The sequence below is a fragment of the Pristiophorus japonicus genome, chromosome 2 (genome assembly GCF_044704955.1).
Source record: "Pristiophorus japonicus isolate sPriJap1 chromosome 2, sPriJap1.hap1, whole genome shotgun sequence".
Lineage (NCBI taxonomy): Eukaryota > Metazoa > Chordata > Chondrichthyes > Pristiophoridae > Pristiophorus > Pristiophorus japonicus.
This window is the reverse complement of record NC_091978.1, coordinates 62,166,495-62,193,618: the sequence shown is the minus strand read 5'-3', so window position 1 is coordinate 62,193,618 and position 27,124 is coordinate 62,166,495. Positions and strand designations below refer to the sequence as shown.

Below are 27,124 nucleotides of genomic sequence, written 5' to 3'. Positions count from 1 at the left end.
TGTTGGCCTTCATAGCAAGGGGATTTGAGTACAGGGGCAGGGAGGTGTTGCTACAGTTGTACAGGGCATTGGTGAGGCCACACCTGGAGTATTGTGTACAGTTTTGGTCTCCTAACCTGAGGAAGGACATTCTTGCTATTGAGGGAGTGCAGCGAAGGTTCACCAGATTGATTCCCGGGATGGCGGGACTGACCTATCAAGCAAGACTGGATCAACTGGGCTTGTATTCACTGGAGTTCAGAAGAATGAGAGGGGACCTCATAGAAACATTTAAAATTCTGACGGGGTTAGACAGGTTAGATGCAGGAAGAATGTTCCCAATGTTGGGGAAGTCCAGAACCAGAGGTCACAGTCTAAGGATAAGGGGTAAGCCATTTCGGACCGAGATGCGGAGGAACTTCTTCACCCAGAGAGTGGTGAACCTGTGGAATTCTCTACCACAGAAAGTTGTTCAGGCCAATTCACTAAATATATTCAAAAAGGAGTTCGATGAGGTCCTTACTACTCGGGGGATCAAGGGGTATGGCGAGAAAGCAGGAATGGGGTACTGAAGTTGAATGTTCAGCCATGAACTCATTGAATGGCGGTGCAGGCTAGAAGGGCCGAATAGCCTACTCCTGCACCTATTTTCTATGTTTCTATGGAGCCCCTGTTAGCCAAGGAGCATTACGGAGGCTTAGTTGAGCAAGTTTTGCTTTAAGAGGGTGAAGAGTGTGCTGGTGCCCTGGGTGGGCTAGAAAGGAAAGGGAGAGATATGCAGTGTGTTACCTTGCTTGCCCTAGTAAGGATGTGTAACTTTTTGCGACACTGTTCTGCTGTCCTGGGGGTAGATGAGTTGGCAGTCAGTGTCAGTGCCAGCTCCCTCCAGGTGGCACAAGTGATAATTCTGGGAGACGTGGTTGCACCCACACCCAGGAGTCTGCTCGTCCTACCTTCAATGCTTTCCAGGAAGACTTGGAGGTTTGAATGAATGAAGTTGTGGGTTCATCCTAGTCTGGCTTGGTGCCATGCTGTGTTGCCTTTTAGGTATAAATGGTGCTTGAGTGTTCATAACTCTGTGTAGGTGTAATCAAAATATTGCTAAGACATGCAGAGCCGTTATTAGGAGTGGTGTAAAAGAGCCAAGTGTTGTTAGATGTTTATCCCCCAGTCTGCTGCAGAGGCGTGCAGGCTGAACACTCTCTGAAACGGCTGCACAGTTATCCAGTTAGTTGAGCAGCTTGCTCCTGCTTTACATCATTGCTTGCACCACTGTGAATGCAAATCAACAGATCCAGGAAGCTCATGTATAAGTCTTTCTAGAGGCCAATGTTGGATGCAACACTTTTTTTTTACGGGTACAATAGCAGTGTAACTCATTTTGCGAAAATTATAGGCCATTCTAGATTCATGCATAAAGTCTGGCAACTTTGGGCAATATACTGAAGCATTGCCTATGTCCATAGAACTGTATTCCAACTTGAAGATGGTGTCTTAAAGAGCAGAGCAGACGGATACATAAGAACATAAGAATTAGGAACAGGAGTAGGTCATCTAGCCCCTCAAGCCTGCTCCGCCATTCAACAAGATCATGGCTGATCTGGCCGTGGACTCAGCTCCACTTACCCGCCCGCTCCCCATAACCCTTAATTCCCTTATTGGTTAAAAATCTATCTATCTGTGATTTGAATACATTCAATGAGCTAGCCTCAACTGCTTCCTTGGGCAGAGAATTCCACAGACCCTCTGGGAGAAGAAATTCCTTCTCAACTTGGTTTTAAATTGGCTCCCCTGTATTTTGAGGCTGTGCCCCCTAGTTCTAGTCTCCCCGACCAGTGGAAACAACCTCTCTGCCTCGATCTTATCTAAACCTTTCATTATTTTAAAGGTTTCTATAAGATCACCTCTCATCCTTCTGAACTCCAACGAGTAAAGACCCAGTCTACTCAATCTATCATCATAAGGTAACCCCCTCATCTCCGGAATCAGCCTAGTGAATCGTCTCTGTACCCCCTCCAAAGCTAGTATATCCTTCCTTAAGTAAGGTGACCAAAACTGCACAGAGTACTCCAGGTGCGGCCTCATCAATACCCTGTACAGTTGCAGCAGGACTTCCCTGCTTTTGTACTCCATCCCTCTCGCAATGAAGGCTAACATTCCATTCGCCTTCCTGATTACCTGCTGCACCTGCAAACTAACTTTTTGGGATTCATGCACAAGGACCCCCAGGTCCCTCTGCACTGCAGCATGTTGTAATTTCTCCCAATTCAAATAATATTCCCTTTTACTGTTTTTTTGTCCATGGTGGATGACCTCACATTTTCCGACATTGTATTCCATCTGCCAAACCTTAGCCCAGTCGCTTAACCTATCTAAACCTCTCTGTGTCCTCTACACAACCCGCTTTCCCACTAATCTTTGTGTCATCTGCAAATTTTGTTACACTACACTCTGTCCCCTCTTCCAGGTCATCTATGTATATTGTAAACAGTTGTGGTCCCAGCACCGATCCCTGTGGCACACCACTAACCACCAATTTCCAACCTGAAAAGGACCCATTTATCCCAACTCTCTGCTTTCTGTTAGCCAGCCAATTCTCGATCCATGCTAATACATTTCCTCTGACTCCGCGTAACTTTATCTTCTGCAGTAACCTTTTGTGTGGCACCTTATCGAATGCCTTTTGGAAATCTAAATACACCACATCCATCGGTACACCTCTATCCATCATGCTCGTTATATCCTCAAAAAATTCCAGTAAATTAGTTAAACGTGATTTCCCCTTCATGAATCCATGTTGCGTCTGCTTGATTGTACTATTCCTATCTAGATGTCCCGCTATTTCTTCCTTAATGATAGCTTCAAGCATTCTCCCCACTACAGATGTTAAACTAACCGACCTATAGTTACCTGCCTTTTGTCTGCCCCCTTTTTTAAACAGAGGCGTTACATTAGCTGCTTTCCAATCCACTGGTACCTCCCGAGAGTCCAGAGAATGTTGGTAGATTATAACGAATGCATCTGCTATAACTTCCGCCATCTCTTTTAATACCCTAGGATGCATTTCATCAGGACCAGGGGACTTGTCTACCTTGAGATCCATTAGCCTGTCCAGCACTACCCCCCCTAGTGATAGTGGTTGTCTCAAGGTCCTCCCTTCCCACATTCCCGTGACCAGCAATTTTTGGCATGGATTTGGGGTTTTCCACTGTGAAGCCCGAAGCAAAATAATTGTTTAAGGTCTCAGCCATTTCCACATTTCCCATTATTAAATCCCCCTTCTCATCTTCTAAGGGACCAACATTTACTTTAGGACTAACAAACAGGAATGTGATAATGACCAGATAAAAAGAGAGGGCGTAGCCGAACAATATTCATCTTTGATCAGGTGCTTTCCATTACAGTTTTGGTCTCCTTACCTAAGGAAGGATATACTCGCCATAGAGGGAGTCCAACGGAAAAAAAAAGGACTTGCAAAAAGAGTGCCTTTCACGACCACCGGACATCTCAATGCGCTTTACAGCCAATGAAGTACTTTTGAAGTGTAGTCACTGTTATAATGTCGGAAATGCGGCAGCCAATTTGCACACAAGCAAGCTCCGACAAACAGGAATGTGATAATGACCAGATATTGTTTTTTTGTTACGTTGATTGAGGAATAAATATTGGCCAAGACACCGGGGATAACTTGCCTGCTCTTCTTCGAAATAGTGCCATGGGATTTTTTACATCCACTTGAGAGGGCCTCGGTTTAATATCTCATCCAAAAGATGGCACCTCTGACAGGTGAACGATGGTTCACCAGACTGATTCCTGGGATGGGGGGGATTATCATATGAGGAGAGATTGAGACGATTAGGCCTATATTCTCTGGAGTTTAAAAGAATGATGTGATCTCATTGAAACATACAACATTTTTACAGGGCTTGACAGGGTAGATGCAGGGAGGATGTTTCCTCTGGCTGGGGAGTACAGTAGAACTAGGAGTCACAGTCTCAGAATAAGGGGTCGGTCATTTAGGACTGAGATGAGGAGTCATTTCTTCACTCACAGGGTGGTGCATCTTTGGAATTCTCTATCCCAGAGAGTTGTAGAGGTTCAGTCGTTGAGTATATTCAAGACAGAGATCAAAAGACTTTTGGATATTAAGGGAATCAAGGAATATGGGGATAGTGCAGGAAAGTTGAGTTGAGGTCGAAGATCAGCCATAATCCTATTAAATGCCGGAGCAGGCTCGAGGGGCTGAATGGTCTACTCCTGCTCCTATTTCTTATGTTATGTTTTTAAAGCACAACATTTCCATAGCAGGACCACTCAGGGACAAAGGAGGGACTATAGCTGTGGAGGATCAATATATTGGGGGGAAAATTCCGGTCGGAGGCTTCCTGCGCACGAACTCCTCTGACCCAAAACTTTTTTACGAAAGCACCTGGTGGTCCCGGAAGCACCTCCGATTGCGGTTGGAGGCCTTCATTCCATGTGTAGTGTACATGGAGAGGACTTTCCCGTACGCACGAAAATTCTGGCATCATGTGGGCCTGGACCACCAATGACTCTGCAGTATTCTTACTGACAATAATGGAAACTCCGTTTTTACGAGTTCTCATTACTATCAATGAGAATAAACCCCTAAAACGAGAAACACAACATAATTTAAAAAAACACCTCACATTTTTAAAATTCATTGAAATTAAACTTAATCATCTCAGTCCTAAATGGTCGACCCCTTATTTTGAGACGGTGACCCCTGGTTCTAGAAAAAAAAATCTTTTGGGGAATTTTTTTAAAATGTGATTTAATAGGGGTTAAAATAAACTTAATGGACAGGTTTTTTTTTACTATAAAATGTGGTATTTAAATTTAATTTTTCTATGTTTTAAAATTCTTATGCTGGTAAAAATAGGCTATGTGGCTGCTTTCATCAGGCGTAAGAGTTTAAAGAACACTTGCTGGGCATATAAAAACATAGAAACATAGAAAATAGGTGCAGGAGTAGGCCATTCAGCCCTTCGAGCCTGCACCGCCATTCAATGAGTTCATGGTTGAACATGCAACTTCAGTACCCCATTCCTGCTTTCTTGCCATACACCTTGATCCCCCTAGTAGTAAGGACTACATCTAACTCCTTTTTGAATATATTTAGTGAATTGGCCTCAACAACTTTCTGTGGTAGAGAATGCCACAGGTTCACCACTCTCTGGGTGAAGAGGTTTCTCCTCATCTCGGTCCTAAATGGCTTACCCCTTATCCTTAGAATGTGACCCCTGGTTCTGGACTTCCCCAACATTGGGAACATTCTTCCTGCATCTAACCTGTCTGAACCCATCAGAATTTTAAACGTTGCTAAGAGGTCCCCTCTCATTCTTCTGAACTCCAGTGAATACAAGCCCAGTTGATCCAGTCTTTCTTGATAGGTCAGTCCCGCCATCCTGGGAATCAGTCTGGTGAACCTTCGCTGCACTCCCTCAATAGCAAGAATGTCCTTCCTCAAGTTAGGAGACCAAAACTGTACACAATACTCCAGGTGTGGCCTCACCAAGGCCCTGTACAACTGTAGCAACACCTCCCTGCCCCTGTACTCAAATCCCCTCGCTATGAAGGCCAACATGCCATTTGTTTTCTTAACCACCTGCTGTACCTGCATGCCAACCTTCAATGACTGATGTACCATGACACCCAGGTCTCGTTGCACCTCCCCTTTTCCTAATCTGTCACCATTCAGATCATAGTCTGTCTCTCTGTTTTTACCACCAAAGTGGATAACCTCACATTTATCCACATAATACTTCATTTGCCATGCATTTGCCCACTCACCTAACCTATCCAAGTCGCTCTGCAGCCTCATAGCATCCTCCTCGCAGCATGAGTTGGGCAAGTAGCCCAATCTCTCCTGCGCGGATGTCCTTCCCCGGGGATGCAGAGGATCTATCAAGAGAAATTTTGACAGATCAGAAAAGCCAGTTTTCGTCACATGCGCATCGTGCCCTGAAAACCGGCTTTTGCGAGACCTCGTCAGGTTCGTGCACATTTCGTACGGACCCAGTGAGGCCGGAATTTTAGCCCCAATAAATAAATATTTGGCATTAGTTTTTAAAAATGATGGTGGAAGTGAGAATGTAAGAGTACCTGTACTAAATGAGGACATGTAGCAATCTTACAGGAAATTGTAGAAAAGGAATTTGTTCTAAGAAAAATAGCAGAACCCAAGATGGAAATGTCACGAGATCCTGACGGTATCTATCCAAAGCTGCGGAAGAATGTCAGAGGAAAGGCTCTCACCAAAAAAATGTTGAATTCTTCTTAGATATTTAAATTGTGCCAGTGAATTAGACGGTAGCCAAATATACTGTCACGACACTGATACTACACGAGTCAAGGAACTAGACAAGGTTAAATTTGGTAATTACAGAGCAGTAGTCTAACATCAGTTGCGGGCAATCTGTTTGAATTCATAACTCATGATGAAGTTAATTAACATTTAGAAATGCATGGGATAGTCAAGGGGAATCAGGATTTTTTAAGGCAAAGTCACGGTTGACAAATTTAATATAATTTACATAAGAACATAAGAAATAGGAGCAGGAGAAAAAATAAAGAATATACACTTAACAGAAAGATACCGAGGGAGGTGGATGAACTGAGAAACATAGAGGCTCATTTCTCTGAAAGTGCAGGTGCGGGTTTTGGGTTTCTAGATAGGGACGTAAAGTATAAGAGCAAAGATGTAATGATAAAATTGTATAAGACAATATATAATGCCATAGTTAGAGTACTATGCAGTTCTGGGCACTCTATTTCCAGAGAGGGCATCAAGGCCACTGAGAGTTTGTAGCACAGATTCACCAGGAAGATACCAGGGTATGGAAATTATGAGGACAGATCTGAGATACTAGAGGGTCAAAATCTGGTTTCTAATGCCACCCGTTACCGCCGGAGAGAGGCAGCTAACGGGCGGCTAAGTGCTTACCGTCGGCGGCGACCAGGTTCCTTGGATCTCGGAAAATTTAGTTGGGCAGTAGGGGCGGCAGAAGAGGTAGCGCTGCGTGCTCTACCGCCACCCACATGGTGACGCCATCAAGCGTGCAATGCTCCCTTGCCGCCATGGTTGCGAAATTACGTAAGTACGGTGGCCTTACCAGCAGGCGTTGGTACAACCTGGGAAAGCTGGTGGGACATCGGGGATCCCGGGATGGTAGCGTCCAGGGATCAAGGTAAGTGGTGATGTTTATTTTTTTTAGCAGCTATGTATTAATGGGACCAGTGGGGAAGTGTGGGTGAGGGAAAGTATCGGAAACTTTAACAAAAAATTTTTCATCGTGCATGCCGGCAGCCGACCATCGGGAAATTCGGTCGGTCTCCTGAGATGCCGCTCCATTGGCGCCCGAGGATGTGTGTGCAATGCCACTGTTAGCGCTGCTCCCTCATCTTTGGGTGGCAAAACTGAATTTTACAGTTTGAGACGGCACCTACCGGCTGGCGTTAATATCAGCACTCAGCCAATGATACCGCCTCAAAAACGGCGGGACCGAATTTCGACCCCTAGGACCTTTTCCATTGGAGCAGATAAGGGTAAGGGTAATAAAGGCTTTTAAAGTTACGAAGGGGTTTGATAGAATGAATAGTGAAATACTATTTACTCTAATTGGAAAGTCAGTGATGAGGAGCTACCAATTTAAAGTTGTCACTAAGAAAGAGAGGAGTGGAGTTTGGAAAAATGTTATGTCGAGGGAGTGCTCCCTCAGGGTGTGGTTAAGGCAGAAACCATTGCAGTTTTTCAGGAAACATTAGGTAATTATTTGAAACAAAGTAGACTCCAAGGCTACGCAAGGAGAGCGAGGCAGTGAAATTAATATTGCATTGCTCTACCAAGAGCAAGCATCGACACATGTGTTGGATGGCCTTCTTCAGTGCTGTAAATTTTTATAGTTCTAGGATGCAGTTACAGTGGAAACAGTTATAAATCCTGCTTTGCTTTAATGGGCAAGCGGAGGGAGAGAGGAGGAATGTGAACCATTAACAGATTAAGTACAGGTTAGTATATCCTCCTGTAACTCGTTATTTCAACATTTTGCAAGGATACAGGATAAAAAATGGCAAAACATACTAATAAACAACAATATTTCTTTACTGGTTCTCTACTTTACAAGCAGTCACTCTCACTTATATTGCTACTGTTTGTCCATTCAGTTGTCTCAAAGTTGCAAACAGCAACTATTTTGCTGCTGAGCACTGCCTCTGTGGCCGAAGTGCCGTTTTGTTTATAGAAACATAGAAACATAGAAAATAGGTGCAGGAGCAGGCCATTCAGCCCTTCTAGCCTGCACCGCCATTCAATGAGTTCATGGCTGAACATGAAACTTCAGTACCCCCTTCCTGCTTTCTCGCCATAACCCTTGATCCCCCGAGTAGTAAGGACTTCATCTAACTCCCTTTTGAATATATTTAGTGAATTGGCCTCAACTACTTTCTGTGGTAGAGAATTCCACAGGTTCACCACTCTCTGGGTGAAGAAGTTTCTCCTCATCTCGGTCCTAAATGGCTTACCCCTTATCCTCAGACTGTGACCCCTGGTTCTGGACTTCCCCAACATTGGGAACATTCTTTCTGCATCTAACCTGTCTAAACCCGTCAGAATTTTAAACGTTTCTATGAGGTCCCCTCTCATTCTTCTGAACTCCAGTGAATACAAGCCCAGTTGATCCAATCTTTCTTGATAGGTCAGTCCCGCCATCCCGGGAATCAGTCTGGTGAACCTTCGCTGCACTCCCTCAATAGCAAGAATGTCCTTCCTCAAGTTAGGAGACCAAAACTGTACACAATACTCCAGGTGTGGCCTCACCAAGGCCCTGTACAACTGTAGCAACACCTCCCTGCCCCTGTATTCAAATCCCCTCGCTATGAAGGCCAACATGCCATTTGCTTTCTTAACCGCCTGCTGTACCTGCATGCTAACCTTCAATGACTGATGTACCATGACACCCAGGTCTCGTTGCACCTTCCCTTTTCCTAATCTGTCACCATTCAGATAATAGTCTGTCTCTCTGTTTTTACCACCAAATTGGATAACCTCACATTTATCCACATTATACTTCATCTGCCATGCATTTGCCCACTCACCTAACCTATCCAAGTCACTCTGCAGCCTAATAGCATCCTCCTCGCAGCTCACACTGCCACCCAACTTAGTATCATCCGCAAATTTGGAGATACTGCATTTAATCCCCTCTTCTAAATCATTAATGTACAATGTAAACAGCTGGGGCCCCAGCACAGAACCTTGCGGCACTCCACTAGTCACTGCCTGCCATTCTGAAAAGTACCCGTTTACTCCTACTCTTTGCTTCCTGTCTGACATTTGCAGTTTGCCGCTAACTTCAGATGCGCTGTTGGCAACGAACTGAGACGACAAGCGTTCTCTTCAGTACCTGATATTCACAGAGCTCACTGAAATAAGGCAAGAGGTGTCTAGAGAATCTAATTGAGGTGTTTAAAAGTTATTAAAGGAGTTGATAGGGTCGACAGAGAGAAACTATTCCCTCTCATGAGGGAGTCCAGTACAAGAGGGCATAAAACTAAAATTAGAGCTAGGCCATTGAGGGGTGATGTCAGGAAACACTTCTTCACACAAAGGGTAGTGGAAATCTGGAACTTTCTCCCTGAAAAAGCTGTTGAGGCTAGGTCAATAGAAAATTTCAAAACTGAGTTTGATAGAATATTGTTAGGCAAAGGTATTAACAGTTACAGAACCAAGGCAGATAGATGGAGTAAAGATACAGATCAGCCATGATCTAAATAAATGGCATAACAGGCTCAAGGGGTTGAATGTCCTATTCCTGTTCTTGTGGTCCTATGTTTCTAAGAGGTTCTACTTCAAAAATAAAACTGTATTATGTTGGGATGCAATTATAGTACAGAAAATTACCAACAGAACCAACAGCATGCCAATATTTTCCAATTCCAAAGCAAGTGTAATACAGGGAGGTACCTGCAGATGGCACCTCTATCAAGGTGATACAGCCATGCAAAGCACTGAGAACTAGACAGGCCCAACAGATAGGACTCATTGGGCCTGAATTTGCAATCGGAGGCTTCCCTCAGGCGAATGCCTCCGAACTGCAAGAAAAGTACGAACCTACCTGTTGGTCTCGGAGGTCCTCTACGCGTACGCCTGCATAAAGGCCCACGTATCCCAGGGGGACGCGCGGTTCACAAGTGCCCCTGGGATCATGTGGGCCGGACCAACCAATCACAAAGGGGATTTCCATTATGCTTACGGGGATTCCATTTACGTACAGAATCTTCATAAGCATGAATAGAAATCCTACAAAAAAATACAATTACACACCAGGTAAATAAAAATAAATCATTACATGTTCAAAATGAGTTAAAATACAATTTAATAAAACATTTAAAACAAAAATTGCATTTTTTGAAAAATAAATGTAAATGTTTAAAAGGGCTAAAAATAACAAACTAATTTTAGAAGTTTTTTATGTTTAAATAATTAAAAAAATATATTATAATATTTATTTAAACTTTTATACTAGTATAAGAAGGCCTCACATAGAAAATAGGTGCAGGAGTAGGCCATTTAGCCCTTCGAGCCTGCACCGCCATTCGATAAGATTGTGGCTGATCATTCCCTCAGTACCCCTTTCCTGCTTTCTCTCCATACCCCTTGATCCCTTTAGCCGTAAGGGCCATATCCAACTCCCTCTTGAATATATCCAATGAACTGGCATCGACAATTCTCTGTGGTAGGGAATTCCACAGGTTAACAACTCTCTGAGTGAAGAAGTTTCTCCTCATCACATGCCTGCTTTTACCAGGTGTGAGAAATTCACGGGCATTCGCTGGTCTATACCCCAACTCTCTGCCAGCAAATGCCCATTTCTCGGGGATGCGGTGGATCTGTCAAACTGAAACTTGGCAGATCGCAAGTTCCAGTTTGTTGTCGCATGCGCATCGCACGCGCAAACCTGGAAGTTGCAGGGCACTTATGGCCACATACGCACCTTGGACCCCAGAAGATCTGGACTAATACTCTTCAATATAGAAATAGTCTTGCACATATGCAGAAGGATATTTTTCAGTGAAAAAGCCATTCAAGTGCACGCAATCAAATCCACAAAATGGAGGGATCCTAATAGGGACATTCAGAAATAATCCTAAATGTCACTGGAGAACACTGAAGGTCGAAAAAGTTCAATTCAACATTTAGCCCTGGTAAACTGGGACACCATTCAAACATAAATGATTTGCTTTGAGTTTACTGACTTTGCAATTGTCTATGAAAATTGCCAGAAGACCATCTTAATCTACAAGCATAAGTTTACATTAGGATACTAGAAATGGGAATCATTATAATTATTTGAAAATGAAGAATGTAAAGGGATACAGCACAAAGGGATTGGAGTATGCAGTTTCAGATGAAGTGATAGCACCAGCACTGGCATGATGGGCTGAATGGCCGCCTTCTCTGCTGTCAATCCAATGATTCTACAAGAGAATTAAATCCTCCCCTGAAATTGTTCAATCATGCTAGGCTATGGCTCCATGGATACTAACTACTCTCCGGTATCTTAGCTAACTAACCACTCATCATTCTAAATTATAGATAATGACTATCAGCAAGCCATTTGACCATGGGGCTGCGTCATAGCAGATATCTATATGTGACACTTTCAAACAGAGATCACTGGATAATGAGTTATTTTTCCTCTCTGTTGGCAAGAAACGCTGAAGCCAATTGCAGCCTACTGCCACGCAAGCTGACATCAGCTAGCACAACACAAACTGGGCAATGTATCTGGTACCTTCCTGCTCTGTATGGCTCAATCCCACACCTCACCAGAAAAGGTTGAACAGGACATTCTAAAGCTGACAATGAGAATGAAGCATATCACATCAAAATCAAAATTCACAATTCAGTACCACTAGTGCAGACTTCAAAGGGTTAAGGCGATTTAGACTAGTGTGCTTTCCTTGTTTATCAGTTAAATGCAAGCCTGTGTTTATACATAATTACAAAGAAGATTTCACGCCTTTGTCTAAATTGAAATCACTGCTGGTAATGATGATAAAGCAAAATAACTTTAATCACTAAAATCTTCCTTTTGTTTGACACTAAAAGGTCAGATAAGACTGGACAGTACATAGAACATAAGAAATAGGAGCAGGAGTAGGCCATCTGGCTCCTCGAGCCTGCTCCGCCATTTAATAAGATCATGGCTGATCTGATCATAGACACAGCTCCACTTCCCTGCCCGCTCCCCATAACCCTTTACTCCCTTATCGCTCAAATATCTGTCTATCTCCGCCTTAAATATATTCAATGACCCAGCCTTCACAGCTCTCTGGGGCAGAAAATTCCATAGATTTACAACCCTCCGAGAGAAGAAATTCTTCCTCATCTCAGTTTTAAATGGGCAGCCCCTTATTCTGAGACCATGTCCCCAAATTTTAGTTTCCCCTATAAGTGGAAATATCGTCTCTGCATCCACCTTGTCGAGCCCCCTCATTATCTTATATGTTTCAATAAGATCACCTCTCATTCTTCTGAATTACAATGTGTATCGGCCCAACCTACTCAACCTATCCTCATAAATCAATCCCCTCATCTCCGGAATCAACCTAGTGAACCTTCTCTGAACAGCCTCCAATGCAAGTATATCCTTCCTTAAATATGGAGACCAAAACTGTACGCAGTATTCCAGGTGTGACCTCACCAATACCCTGTACAGTTGTAGCAGGACTGGTCTGCTTTTATACTCTATCCCCCTTGTAATAAAGGTCAACATTCCATTTGCTTTCCTGATTACTTGCTGTACCTGAATACTAACTTTTTGTGTTTCATGCACAAGGACCCCCAGGTCCCTCTGTACTGCAGTACTTTGCAATTTTTCTCCATTTAAATTATAATTTGCTTTTCTATTATTTCTGCCAATGTGGATAACCTCACATTTTCCCACATTATACTTACTCTATCTGCCAAATTTTTGCCCACTCACTTAGCCTGTCTATATCCCTTTGCAGATTATTTGTGTCCTCCTCACAATTTGCTTTCCCACCCATCTTTGTATCATCAGCAAACTTGGCTACATTACACTCGGTCCCTTCATCCAAGTCATTAATATAGATTGTAAATAGTTGAGGCCCCAGCACCGATTCCTGCGGAACCCCACTAGTTACTGTTTGCCAAACGGAAAATGACCTATTTATCTCGACTCTCTTTTCTGTTAGTTAGCCAATTAGGGATGTGTGGAATAATGGTACAGCAGTTATCATGGGCGACTGTAATCTACATATAGATTGAGCGAACTAAACTGGTAGCAATGCGGTGGAGGAGGATTTCCTGGAGTATATTAGGGATGGTTTTCGAGACCAATATGTCGAGGAACCAACAAGAGGGCTGGCCATCCTAGACTGGGTGACGTGTAATGAGAAAGGACTAATTAGCAATCTTGTTGTGCGAGGCCCCTTGGGGAAGAGTGACCATAATATGGTAGAATTCTTTATTAAGATGGATAGTGACACAGTTAATTCAGAGACTAGGGTCCTGAACTTGGGGAAAGGTAACTTCAATGGTATGAGACTTGAATTGGCTAGAATAGACTGGCGAATGATACTTAAAGGGTTGACGGTGGATAGGCAAACATTTAAAGATCACATGGATGAACTTCAACAATTGTACATGCCTGTCTGGAGTAAAAATAAAACGTGGAAGGTGGCTCAACTGTGGCTAACAAGGGAAATTAAGGATCGTGTTAAATCCAAGGAAGAGGCATATAAATTGGCCAGAAAAAGCAGCAAACCTGAGGACTGGGAGAAATTTGGAATTCAGCAGAAGAAGACAAATGTTTAATTAGGAAGAGGAAAATAGAGTATGAGAGGAAGCTGGCTGGGAAAAAAAAAACTGACTGCAAAAGCTTCTATAGATATGTGAAGAGAAAAAGATTAGTGAAGACAAACGTAGGTCCCTTGCAGTCAGATTCAGGTGAATTTATAATGGGGAACAAAGAAATGGCAGACCAGTTAAACAAATACTTTGGTTCTGTTTTCACGCAGGAAGACACAAATAACCTTTCGGAAATACTAGGGGACTGAGGGTCTAGTGAGAAGGAGGAACTGAAGGAAATCCTTATTAGGCGGGAAATTGTGTTAGGGAAATTGATGGGATTGAAGGCCGATAAATCCCCGGGGCCTGATAGTCTGCATCCCAGAGTACTTAAGGAAGTGGCTCTAGAAATAGTGGATGCATTGGTGATCATTTTCCAACAGTCTATCGACTCTGGATCAGTTCCTATGGACTGGAGGGTAGCTAATGTAACACCACTTTTTGAAAAAGGAGGATGAGAGAAAACGGTTAATTATAGACCGGTTAGCCTGACATCAGTGGTGGGGAAAATGTTGGAATCAATCATTAAGGATGAAATAGCAACGCATTTGGAAAGCAGTGACAGGATCGGTCCATGTCAGCATGGATTTATGAAAGGGAAATCATGCTTGACAAATCATCTAGAGTTTTTTGAGGATGTAACTGGTAGAGTGGACAAGGGAGAACCAGTGGATGTGGTGTATTTGGACTTTCAAAAGGCTTTTGACAAGGTCCCACACAAGAGATTAGTGTGCAAAATTAAAGCACATGGTATTGGGGGTAATGTACTGACGTGGATACAGGACTGGTTGGCAGACAGGAAGCAGAAAGTGGGGATAAACGGGTCCTTTTCAGAATGGCAGGCAGTGACTAGTGGTGTATCACATGGCTCAGTGCTGGGACCCCAACTATTTACAATATACATTAATGATTTAGATGAAGGAATTGAGTGTAATATCTCCAAGTTTGCAGATGACACTAAGCTGGGTGACAGTGTGGGCTGTGAGGAGAAGGCTAAGAGGCTGCAGGGTGACTTGGACAGGTTAGGTGAGTGGGCAAATGCATGGCAGATGCAGTATAATGTGGATAAATGTGAGGTTATCCACTTTGGTGGCAAAAACACAAAGGCAGAATATTATCTGAATGGCGGCAGATTAGGAAAAGGGGAGGTGCAACGAGACCTGGGTGTCATGATACATCAGTATTGAAAGTTGGCATGCAGGTACAGCAGGCGGTGAAGAAGTCAAATGGTATATTGGTCTTCATAGCTAGGAGATTTGAGTATCGGAGCAGGGAGGTCTTACTGCAGTTGTACAGGGCCTTGGTGAGGCCTCATCTGGAATATTGTGTTCAATTTTGGTCTCCTAATCTGAGGAAGGATGTTCTTGCTAGTGAGAGAGTGCAGCGAAGGTTCACCAGACTGATTCCCGGGATGGCAGGACTGACATATGAGGAGAAACTGGATTGACTGAGCCTGTATTCACTGGAGTTTAGAAGGATGAGAGGGGATGTCATAGAAACATATAAAATCCTAATGGGACTGGACAGGTTAGATGCAGTAAGAATGTTCCCGATGTTGGGGAAGTCCAGAACCAGGGGACATAATCTAAGGATAAGGGGTAAGCCATTTAGGACTGAGATGAGGAGAAACTTCTTCACTCAGAGAGTTGTTAACCTGTGGAATTCCCCTGCGCAGAGAGTTGTTGATGCCAGTTCATTGGATATATTCAAGAAAGAGTTAGATATGGCCATTACGGCTAAAGGATCAAGGGGTATGGAGAGAAAGCAGGAAAGGGGTACTGAGGTGAACGATCAGCCATGATCTTCTCGAATGGCCTACTCCTGCACCTATTTTCTATGTTTCTATGTTTCTATTCTCTATCCATGCTATTATATTACCACCAACCACGTGATCTTTTATCTTGCGCAGAAACCTTTTGGGGCCAAGTTTCGGCCTGAGTTGCTCCTGTTTTTTTGGAGCAATTGGTTTAGAATGGAGTATCTTAGAAATTGCAAGTCTCGGCATTTAGTTTGCTCCAGTTCGAGTCAGTTTGGAACAGATTTTTTTTTCAAAAGGGGGCGTGTCCGGCCACTTACGCCCGTTTTGAAAGTTTAGGCAGTGAAAACTTACTCCAAACTAACTTAGAATGGAGTACGTGTAGATTTTTGTACGCTCAGAAAAACCTTGCCTATACTTAGAAAATCAGGCGTAGGGAATGGGGGGGGGTACGGTTTCAAAGGGAAGTTTACAAACATTAAACACTTCAGTTTTACAAATAAAGAGCCATCATCAATAATAAATGATAAATACATCAATAAATCAATCAATAAATCAATCCCAAAAAATTAATAAAAAATTAAAAAAATTAAAAAATCAATAAATAAAACATTTTCTACTTACCGACTGCAGCACCGGGAGCCCTCCAACAGCGTGCTGGGATGCCCCCCCCCCCAGCCCCCAGTGTGTCTCTGTCAGTGTCTCTATCTCTCTGTCTGTCTGTGTGTGTCTCTCTCACTCTCTGTCTGTCAGTGTCTGTGTTTCTGACAGCGAGGGGAGGGGGGTGGAGTAGGGGGGGGGTGGGGGGTGGAGTGGGGAGAGAGGCAGGGGGAGGGAGGGAGAGGAAAGGGAGGGAGGGGGGAGATGAAGGGGGGGGAGAGAGGGAGGGGGGAGGGGGAGAAGGGAGGGAGGAAGGGAGGGGAGAGAGGAGAGGAGAGGGAGGGTGAATGGGCCGGGCCCGGCCGGGCCCAAGACTTCGGGCGGGGCCCGCCCCCAGCACCAGATTTAAAGGTAGGTGGCTAGGGAGTCGGGTCGGGGGATGGGGGGAGGTGTGTGGGTCGGGTCATGGAGTGGGTCGGATCGGGTCCGGGAGTCGGGTCGAGTCGGGTCCGGGGGCGGTGGGTGTGGAGCAGGGGTCAGGTCCGGTCCGGGGGTGGGAGGGGGTCGGGTCTGGGGTCGGGTCGGATCGGGTGCGGGGGCAGGGGGTGTGGAGCAGGGGTCAGGTCCAGACCGGGGCGGGGGGGGGTCGGCTCCGGGGCCGGGTCAGGTCCGGGGGCGGGGGGGGGGAGCGGGGGTCAGGTCCGGTCCGGGGGTGGGGGGGTCGGGTCCAGGGTCGGGTCGGGTCGGGTCCGAGGGCGGGAGGGGGAGTGGGGGGATCAGATCCGGTCTGGGGGCAGGGGGGGCAGGTTGGGTCCGGGGTCGGGGGGGGAGTGGTGGGGTCAGATCTGGTCTGGGGGCGGGGCGGGGGTGGGTCTGGTCCGAGGTCGGGTCCAGTCCGGGGACGGTGAGGGGGGGTCGGGTCCGGGGGGGAGGGGGAGTCCGGGGGCGGTGGGGGAGGGGAGCGGGAGTCGAGTCGGGTCGGGTCCAGTCCGGGGGAGGGGTGAGGGGGAGTAGGAGTCGAGTCGGGTCCGGTCCGGTCCGGGGAGGGAGGGGGAGCAGGGGTCGGGTCGGGTCGGGTCTGGTCCGGGGTGGGGGACGGGGGCGCGGGGGTCGGGTCGGGTCCGGTCCGGTCCGGGGAGGGCGGGGGGAGCAGGAGTCGGGTCGGGTCAGGTCCGGTCCGGGAGGGGGGAGGCGCGGGGGTCGGGTCCGGGGGGGAGGGGGAGTCGGGTCGGGGGGAGTCGGAGCAGGAGCTGGGGGCGGGGTTGTGTTTGAGAGAGCCAGCTGAAGGGAGGAAGCAGGAGGTGGGCGTGGGAGGTGCAGCCTGATCCACGCAGCCCCAGTGAGGCCATTCGGCCAGGGCTAGGGGCTGCGTGCTTCGGGCCCCTCCCACAAAGTTTTGAGCGCCTGGAGCTAGCGCGCCTGTGCAGAGGTCCCGGCACTGTTTTGAGCGCAGGGACCTGGCTCCACCCCCCACAGCTCGTGCTGCGCCGCGCCCAGCTCCAGAGGACCTGCAAGGAGCCGGAGAATCGGTAAATATTTTTTAGGCACAATTTCTGGCGTGAAAAACGGGCGTCCAGGTCGAGGCTGCGCCATTCTAGGCGCGGCCCGAAACTTGGGGCCCTTTATGTGGCACCTTATTGAATGCCTTCTGGAAATCCAAATACATCACATCCACTGGTTCCTCCTTATCCACCCGGCTCGTTACATCCTCAAAGAACTCCAGCAAATTTTTCAAACATGATTTCCCTTTCATAAAACCATGCTCACTCTGCTTGATTGAATTATGCTTTTCCAAATGTCCCACTGCTGGTCCCTTCCTACTCTGTAGCTCAATCTCACACCTCACAACTGAGTCACCAGAAAAGGTTCACCAGAACATTCTAAAGCTGATAACGGGAATGAAAGATATAATAGTGCAGATCAAAATCAAAACTCACAATTCAGTACCAGTCGTGCAGACTTCAAAGCGTTATGGCAATTTAGACCAGTTTGCTTCCCTTGTTTATCGGTTAAATGCAAGCCTGTGGTTATACATAATTACAAGATTATAGATCTTTTTCTAAATTGAAGTCACTGCTGGTAATGATGATGAAGCACAATAATTATAATCACTAAAATCTTCCTTTTGCACGACACTAAAAAGTTACGTGAGACTGGACAGTAGAGAGAGCTAAATGTAACACTGCCTTTAACACCTGCAATCTTGGTCTAATTCAGCATATTCTTAACTACTGAAAAAGAAAAAATTGATGTTTAGTTAAATTGGTGGCCCACGTTTTTCTGCAATGTCCATATCGGCGCGGCATCCTGTACATTTTGCCATCCAGCCTGCTGAACTCGCCATTGATAACTTACTCCTTAGTGTGCTGGTTTTCAAATTAGAATATGCCGCAGTGAGCATAATGGCAAATCTGAAATGAAGCAGCCAATGGCAATTGAATGACAATGTTCACAAGCTGTCAAAGATGATTTAGTCTATTTTACATGCAACCTCAAAGTAATTAAAAAAGAGAACAAAGGTGTATGAACGAAATGCTATGTCTGAAAAACTGCAACAAATAAAATTATCCTCCTAGCGTCTAAAAATGCTAGCCATTTTTTCCTTAATTTATTAATATACTGGCACCAAGAGTGACTCCAGTAACTGTGAGTCAATACTATCATAGACTTTAATTAATAGGCTACATGATCTCAATTTTAAAACCAAATGATAATGGGAAGTCAAGAATGTGCTGAAGTGCTGTGTGTTTGGATACTGAAATAATCAGCCAGCTTTTGCTATAGCAGGGCATCTAACAGTGCCTGCCGTTAGTTAGACATGTCCCCACACTTTTTAGCTCAAAAATATTTTGCCCACTAAGTTGCTGAAAGTGCGAGCTAATTGGTTTAGTGAGGGAAGCAAGGCATCTGGGACCTGGATGAACAGGGCAACCAACAGGGAATCTCCTTAACCAATGAGATTGAAGGATTGAGATATAAACATCAGAAGAACTGAGAACAAGAATGAATTTAAAGGGGATGAATACAATGGCAAATCAGGTACAGAAAGAGAAATAAAGAGAGAGAAAGCAAGATTTAATTAAGACAGGGAGAAAAGAAGAGACAGAAAGGAAAAGGAAGACATTTCTTTTTAAATTTGACATTTTTTAAATCTCCTAAAACGATTCACAAGCTGAAGGAATGAGACTCCAAGCTTATAATAATTCATTTTTGGTGCCGGAAAAGTTGATTGTCAGTCATTAACACTTAGCACGTCGGTAATGGGGTACTTACGCTTGCAATTACTAGCCCTAAATATCTGTGGTGGGCTCGGTTCGTATCTACCGCGTAAATACAACAACCTCACAACATTCAGTGCCTATCTATGGTGATGCAGCCTGCGAGATACCATCTTTGCGAAACTAACAGCAGAGAAACAGCAACTTGGACTGCAACTGTTGGATATTCGCAATTAACCCCAAATCTGCCCCTCGCCTGAAATTGCTGTACTGTCAACGCATAAATAACGGCGAGTGCCATGAACCTCGCCTTTACTTTGAAAGCAAAATCTGTCACATTCTATTTCATGGCCATTAACCACCATTCTAAGAATAACAAATACAAAATCAGAAGTGATTACAGACTCAGCCACAATTTCAGCCTAGGATCTTTGTGCAACAAACCAGATGCCATTTTGGCTTGGAACCTATAATTCCCATCGCCTTTACTTTCTTCTGGGAAATGTAGAAACTAGATCCTGTGCTTGTTTTATTTCAATCCAAACATTAGACAGGAAATAGGTGCAATTAATTTTAGGAGACACTTTACACATTTTACTGTTTAAGTAGCAGCGATGTTTGCTAGATATTATTTACTTTAAGCCGTGGTGTCCCCTAGCAGGCCACCAGTGTCACTATTCTTAAATTTAAGTGGCAGCGGCGTAAAAACTGTCGTCAATCTAGGAAAACCACGATCGTCCCAGGTTTTAATGGGGGCCGGGGGGGGGGGGTATTAAAATTTACCTCCATGAATAGAGTTGAAATAGTCAAAGAAAAACATACATTTATATAGCGCCTTTCATGGCCATCATCATCATCATAGGCAGTCCCTCGGAGTCGAGGATGACTTGCTTCCACTCTAAAATGGAGTTCTCAGGTGACTGAGGAGTCCAATATGGGACCTCCAGTCTCTGTCACAGGTGGGACAGACAGTGATTGAAGGAAAGGGTGGTCGGGGAGCCTGGGTTGACGCACGCTCCTTCCGCTGTCTACTCTTGGTTTCTTCTTGTTCTCGGCGAAGGGACTCGAGGTGCTCAGCGCTGTCCCGGATGCTCTTCCTCCACTTTGGGCAGTCTTGGGCCAGGGATTCCCAGGAGTCGGTGGGGATGTTGCACTTTGTCAAGGGAGCTTTGAGGGTGTTCTTGCAACATTTCCTCTGCCCACCTGGGGCTCGCTTGCTGTGTCAAAGCTCCGCGTAGAGCACTTGCTTTGGGAGTCTCGTGTCGGGCATGCGGACGATGTGGCCCGCCCAATGGAGCTGATCGAGTGTGGTCAATGATTCGATGCTGGGGATGTTGGCCGGAGCGACAACACTGACGTTGGTGTGTCTATCCTGCCAATGCATTTGCAGGATTTTGTGGAGGCAGCGCTGGTGGTACTTCTCCAGTGCTTTGAGGTGTCTCCTGTATATAGTCCATGTCTCTGAGCCATATAGGAGGGTGATTATCACTACTGCCCTGGAGACCATGAGCTTGGTGCCGGATTTGAGGTCCTGCTGTTCAAATACTCTCTTCCTCAGGTGACCGAAGGCTGTGCTGACATACTGGAGGCAGTGTTGGACCTCGTCGTCGATGCCTGCTGTTGTGGACAGTAGGCTCCCGAGATATGGAAAATGATCCACGTTGTCCCAAGGCCTCTTTGTGGATTTTGATAATCGGGGGGCAGTGCTGTGTGGCAGGATCAGGTTGGCAGAGACCCTTGTCTTACGATGTTTAGTGTAAGGCCCATGCTCTCGTAGGCCTCGGTGAAAGTGTTGACGATGGCTTGGAGATCGGCCTCCGAGTGTGTGCAGAGGAAAACATCGTCTGCGTACTGTAGTTTGATGACAGAGGATGGGACGACCTTGGATCTGGCCTGGAGGTGGCGGAGGTTGAACAGATTCCCATCTGTTCTATAATTTAGCTCCATTCCAGCAGGGAGCTTGTTACGGGTGATATGTAGCATTGCAGCAATGAAGATCGAGAAGAGCGTTGGTGCGATGATGCAGCCTTGCTTGACCCTGGTCCAGACATGGATCGAGTCTGTGATGGATTCATTGGTCAGGATTACGGCTTGCAAGTCACCATGAAGTAGGTGGAGGATGGTGACAAACTTCTGAGGGCAGCCGAAACGGAGGGGACACTCCATAATCCCTCACAGTTGACAATGTCAAAGGTCTTTGTGAGGTCAAAAAATGCCATATACAAGGGTTGGTGCTGTTTCCTGCATTTCTCTTGTAATTGTTTCGCGTTGAAGATCATGTCCATTGTACCCCTCAGTGGGCGGCATCCGCATTGCGACTCTGGGAGGAGCTCTTCAGCCACAGAGAGAAGATGATTGAGGAGGATCCTTGCAATGATTTTCCCTGTGGCTGACAGCAGGGAGATTCCTCTGTAGTTACCACAATCGAACTTGTCCCCTTTTTTGAAGATAGTCACGATTACGGCATCCCTGACATCTCCTGGCATGCTCTCCTCCTTCCAAATAAGAGAAATGAGGTCATGTATTCGTGCCAAAAGTGCTTCTCTGCCATGCTTTAGTGCTTCGGTGGGAATTCCATCCGCTCCTGTTGCCTTGTTATTCTTCAACTGGCGGATAGCCTTTTCTACCTCGTGCCGGGCTGGAGTTGTGCTGAGATGGTGGAGGGTAGCATGCTGCGGGATGGAGTCGAGGGCACTCAAAGTGAAGACAGAGTCTCAGTTAAGGGGATCTTCAAAATATTCCTTCCAACGGGCACTGACTGCCTCTCCGACTTGATGAGTAGCTCACCGTTCTTGGCCAGCAGTGGGGTAGGACCTGGGTGCTTGACCTTGAGACGACCACCAGACGTCTCAAAGCGCTTTACAGCCAATTAAGTTCTTTTGGAGTGTAGTCACTGTTTTAATGTGGGAAACGTGGCAGCCAACTTGCGTACAGCAACTCCCATAAACAGCAATGTGATAATGACCAAATAATCTGTTTTGTTGTTATGTTGATTGAGGGATAAATATTGGCTAAGACACCGGGGATAACTCCTCTGCTCTTCTTCAAAATAGTGCCATGGGATCTTTTACGTCCACCTGAGAGGGCAGATGTAAAAGTGGATGTGGTGTATTTGGATTTTCAGAAGGCATTCGATAAGGTGCCACACAAAAGGTTATTGAACAAAATTAGGGCTCATGGGATTGGGGGTAATATACTAGCATGGATTGAGGATTGGTTAACGGACAAAAAATAGAGAGTAGGAATAAACGGGTCATTTTCGGGTTGGCAGGCTGTAACTAATGGGGTGACACAAGGATCGGTGCCTGGGCCCCAGCTATTCACAATCTATATCAATGATTTGGATGAAGGGACTAAATGAAATATATCCAAGTTTACAAAAATAGGTGGGAATGTAAGTTGTGAGGAGGATGCAAAGAGGCTTCAAGGGGATATAAACAGACTAAGTGAATGGGCAAGAACTTGGCAAATGCAATATAATGTGGAGAAATGTGAAGTTATCCACTTTGGTAGGAAAAATAGAAAAGCAGAGTATTTTTTAAATGGTTAGAGATTGGGAAATATTGGTGTTTAGAGGGACCTAGGTGTCCTTGTACACGAATTACTGAAAGTACATAAGAGCATAAATGGTTGAATTTCAAATTCAGTTGGAGGGTAAGAAAGTTGGATCTCAAACCAGTGTCCTGATCTTAAATAAAGGCGATTACAAAGGCATGAAGGCAGAGTTGGTAAACTGGACTGGGAAAATAGATTAAAGTGTAAGATGGTTGATAATTTGTGGCAGACATTTAAGGAGATGTTTCAAAACTCTCAACAAAAATATATTCCAGTGAGAAGGAACTACTTTAAGAGAAGGGAGAACCATCCGTGGTTAACTAAGGAAGTAAAGGATGGTATAAAGCATTTTTAAATGGCATACAAAGTATCCAAGATTAGTGGGAGGCCAGAGGATTGGGAATTTGTTTTAAATCAGCAAAGGATGACTAAAAAAATTATAAAGAGAGGTAAGATAGAGAGTAAACTAGCAAGAAATATAAAAACAGAGAGAAAAGCTTCTACAGGTATATAAAAAGGAAGAGAGTAGCTAATGTAAGCATTGGTCCCTTAGAGAATGAGACGCGGGAATTAATAATGGGGCACAGGGAAATGGCGGAGACTTTGAACAAATATTTTGTATTGGTCTTCACGGTAGAAGTCACTAAAAACATCCCAATAATAGATAATCAAGGGGCTATAGGGAGGGAGGAACTTAAAACAAAAAACAATCACTACACTAAAGAAAAAGTACTCGGTAAAATAATGGGACTAAAGGTGGACAAATCCCCTGGACCTGAAGGCCTGCATCCTAGGGCCTTAAAAGAAGTGGCTACAGAGGTAGTGCATGCATTGGTTGTAATCTACCAAAATTCTCTGGATTCTGGAGAGGTCACAGTGGATTGGAAAACCGCAAATGTAACACCCCTATTTAAAAAAGGAGGCAGAGAGAAAGCAGGAAACAATAGACCAGTTAGCCTAACATCTGTCATTGGTAAAATGCTGGAATCCATTCATAAGGAAGCAGTAGCAGGACATTTGAAAAAGCGTAATTCGGTCAAGCAGAGTCAGCTTGGTTTTATGAAAGGGAAATAATGTTTGACAGATTGCTGGAATTCTTTGAGGATGTAACGAGCAGGGTGGATAATGGGGGACCAGTGGATGTGGTGTATTTGCATTTCTAACAGGCATTCGATATGGTGCCACATAAAAGGTTACTGCACAAGATAAGAGCTCACGGGGTTGGCGGTAATATATTAGCATGGACAGAAGATTGGCTAACTAACGGAAAACAGAAAGTCAGATAAATGGATCATTTTCCGGTTGGCAAATGGTGCCACAGGGATCGGTGCTGGGGCCTCAACTATTTACAATCTATATTAATGACTTGGATGAATAGACAGAGTGTAATGTAGCCAAGTTTGCTGATGATACAAAGATGGATAGGAAAGCAAGTTGTGAGGAGGACACAAAAAGTCTGCAAAGGGATATAGACAGGTTAAGTGAGTGGGCAAACATTTGGCAGATGGAGTATAATGTGGGAAAGGAAATTTGGCAGGAAAAATAAAAGAAGCTAATTATTATTGTTGTTGTGTCCAGTTCATTGGATATATTCAAAAGGGAGCTAGATGTGGCCCTTACGGCTAAAGGGATCAGGGGGTATGGAGAGAAGGCAGGAGTGGAGTACTGAAGTTGCATGATCAGCCATGATCATATTGAATGGTGTTGCAGGCTCGAAGGGCCGAATGGCCTGCTCCTACACCTATTTTCTATGTTTCTTTGTTTCTAAATGGAGAGAAACTACAAAATGCTGCAGTTCAGAGGGACCTAGGGGTACTTGTGCATGAAACACAAAAGGTTAGTATGGAACTACAGCAAGTAATCAAAAAGGCAAATGGAATGTTGGCCTTTATTGCAAGGGGGAATAGAGTATAAAAGCAGGGATGTCCTGCTACAACTATATTGTTAAGGCCACATCTAGAGTACTGCGTACAGTTTTGGTCTCCTTATTTAAGAAAGGATATACTTGCATTGGATAGAGTTTGGAGAAGGTTCACTAGGTTGATTCCGGAGATGAGGGGGTTGAGTTATGAAGAATGGTTGAGTAGGTTGGGCTATACTCAGTGGAGTTTAGAAGAATGAGACGTGATATTATTGAAACATATAAGATTCTGAAGGTGCTCGACAAGATAGATGCAGAGAGGATGTTTCCACTCGTGGGGGAATCCAGAACTGGGGGCATAGTTTAAGAATAAGGGATCGCCCATTTAGAACTGAGATGAGGAGGAATTTCTTCTCTCAAAAAGCCATAAATCTTTGGCATTCTCTGCCCCAGGATGCTGTGGAGGCTGGGTCATTGAACATATTTAAGGTGGCGATAGACAGATTGTTGAACGATATGCGAGTGAAGGGTTACGGGGAGCGGGCAGGGAGGTGGAGCTGAGCCCAAGATCAGATCAGCCATGATCTTATTAACTGGCAGAGCAGGCTCGAGGGACCTAATGACCTACTCCTGCTCCAAATTCTTATGTTTTTATAAGAAATAGAAGCAGGAGTAGGCCATTTGGCTCCTCGAGCCTGCTTCGCCATTCAATAAGATCATGGCTGATCTGATTCTGGCCTCAATTCTACTTCCCCACCCGCTCCCCATAACCCTTCACTTGCTTACTGTTCAAAAATCTGTCTATCTCCACCTTAAATATATTCAAAGACTCAGCCTCCACCGTCCCCTAGGGTAAAGGATTCCAAAGATTCATGACCCTCTGAGAAAAGAAATTCCTCCTCATTTCTGCCTTAACTGGTGACACCTTATCCTGAAACTATGCCCCTTAGTTCGAGATTCACTCATGAGGGGAAGCATCCCTTCTGCATCATAATATAACATAAGAACATAAGAATTAGGAACAGGAGTAGGCCATCTAGCCCCTCGAGCCTGCTCCGCCATTCAAAAAGATCATGGCTGATCTGGCCGTGGACTCAGCTCCACTGACCCGCCCGCTCCCCATAACCCTTAATTCCCTTATTGGTTAAAAATGTATCTATCTGTGATTTGAATACATTCAATGAGCTAGCCTCAACTGCTTCCCTGGGCAGAGAATTCCACAGATTCACAACCCTCTGGAAGAAGAAATTCCTTCTCAACTCGGTTTTAAATTGGCTCCCCGGTATTTTGAGGCTGTGCCCCCTAGTTCTAGTCTCCCCGACTAGTGGAAACAACCTCTCTGCCTCTATCAACCCTGTCAAGACCCATCAGAATCTTATATGTTTCAATAAGATCACCTCTCATTCTTCTAAACTCCAATGAGTATAGGCCCATCCTGCTCAACCTTTCTTCATATGACAACCCCTTCATCTCAGGAATCAACCTTGTGAATCTTCTCTGAAATTTCTCCAATGCAACTATATTCTTCCTCAAATAAGGAGACTAAAACTGTACGCAGTACTCTAGGTATGGCCTCACCAATACCCTGTACAGTGTAGCAGGACTTCTCTACTTTTATACTCTATCTCCCTTGCAGTAAAGGCCGACATTCCATTTGCCTTCCTAATTACTTGCTGTACCTGAATACTCACTTTTTGTTTTTCAAGAACCCCCAGATCTCTCTGTAATGCAGCATTTTGTAATCTCTCTCCAATTAAATAGAAATTTGCTTTTTTATTTTTCCTGCCAAAATGGATAACCTCACATTTTCCTACATTATATTCCATCTGCCAAATGTTTGCCCACTCACTGAGCCTATCTATATCCCTTTGCAGATTATTTGCGTCCTCCTCATAACTTGCTTTAACACCGATCTTTGTAACATCAGCAAATTTGCCTACGTTACACTCGGTTCCTTCATGCAAGTCATTAATATAAATTGTAAATAGTTGAGGTCCCAGCACTGGTACTGAACTTAAGGAAAAGTTAAGGTCGATGGTATAAGACGTGAATTGGCTAGAATAGACTGGCGAGTGATACTTAAAGGGTTGACAGTGGATAGGCAATGGCAAACATTTAAAGATCATATGGATGAACTTCAACAATTGTACATCGCTGTGTGGAGTAAAAATAAAATGGGGAAGGTGGCTCAACCGTGATTAACAAGGGAAATTAAGGATAGTGTTAAATCCAAGGAAGAGGTATATAAATTAGCCAGA

The 27,124-nt window shown here is 44.8% G+C and overlaps 1 protein-coding gene across 2 annotated transcripts in view; it reads right to left on the bottom strand.

The window, feature by feature from the left end:
• Positions 1–27,124, bottom strand: part of rab27b (RAB27B, member RAS oncogene family) — a 207,951-nt gene that overhangs the window by 126,882 nt on the left and 53,945 nt on the right. The window contains exon 1 of one of the 2 annotated variants that reach the window (XM_070867508.1): positions 18,170–18,187. The exons of the other annotated variant lie outside the window; for it this stretch is intronic. The gene's annotated coding sequence lies outside the window, so the exon portion shown is untranslated. Of the gene's footprint in view, positions 1–18,169; positions 18,188–27,124 lie in introns of those variants that run through there. 2 annotated transcript variants of the gene reach the window in all.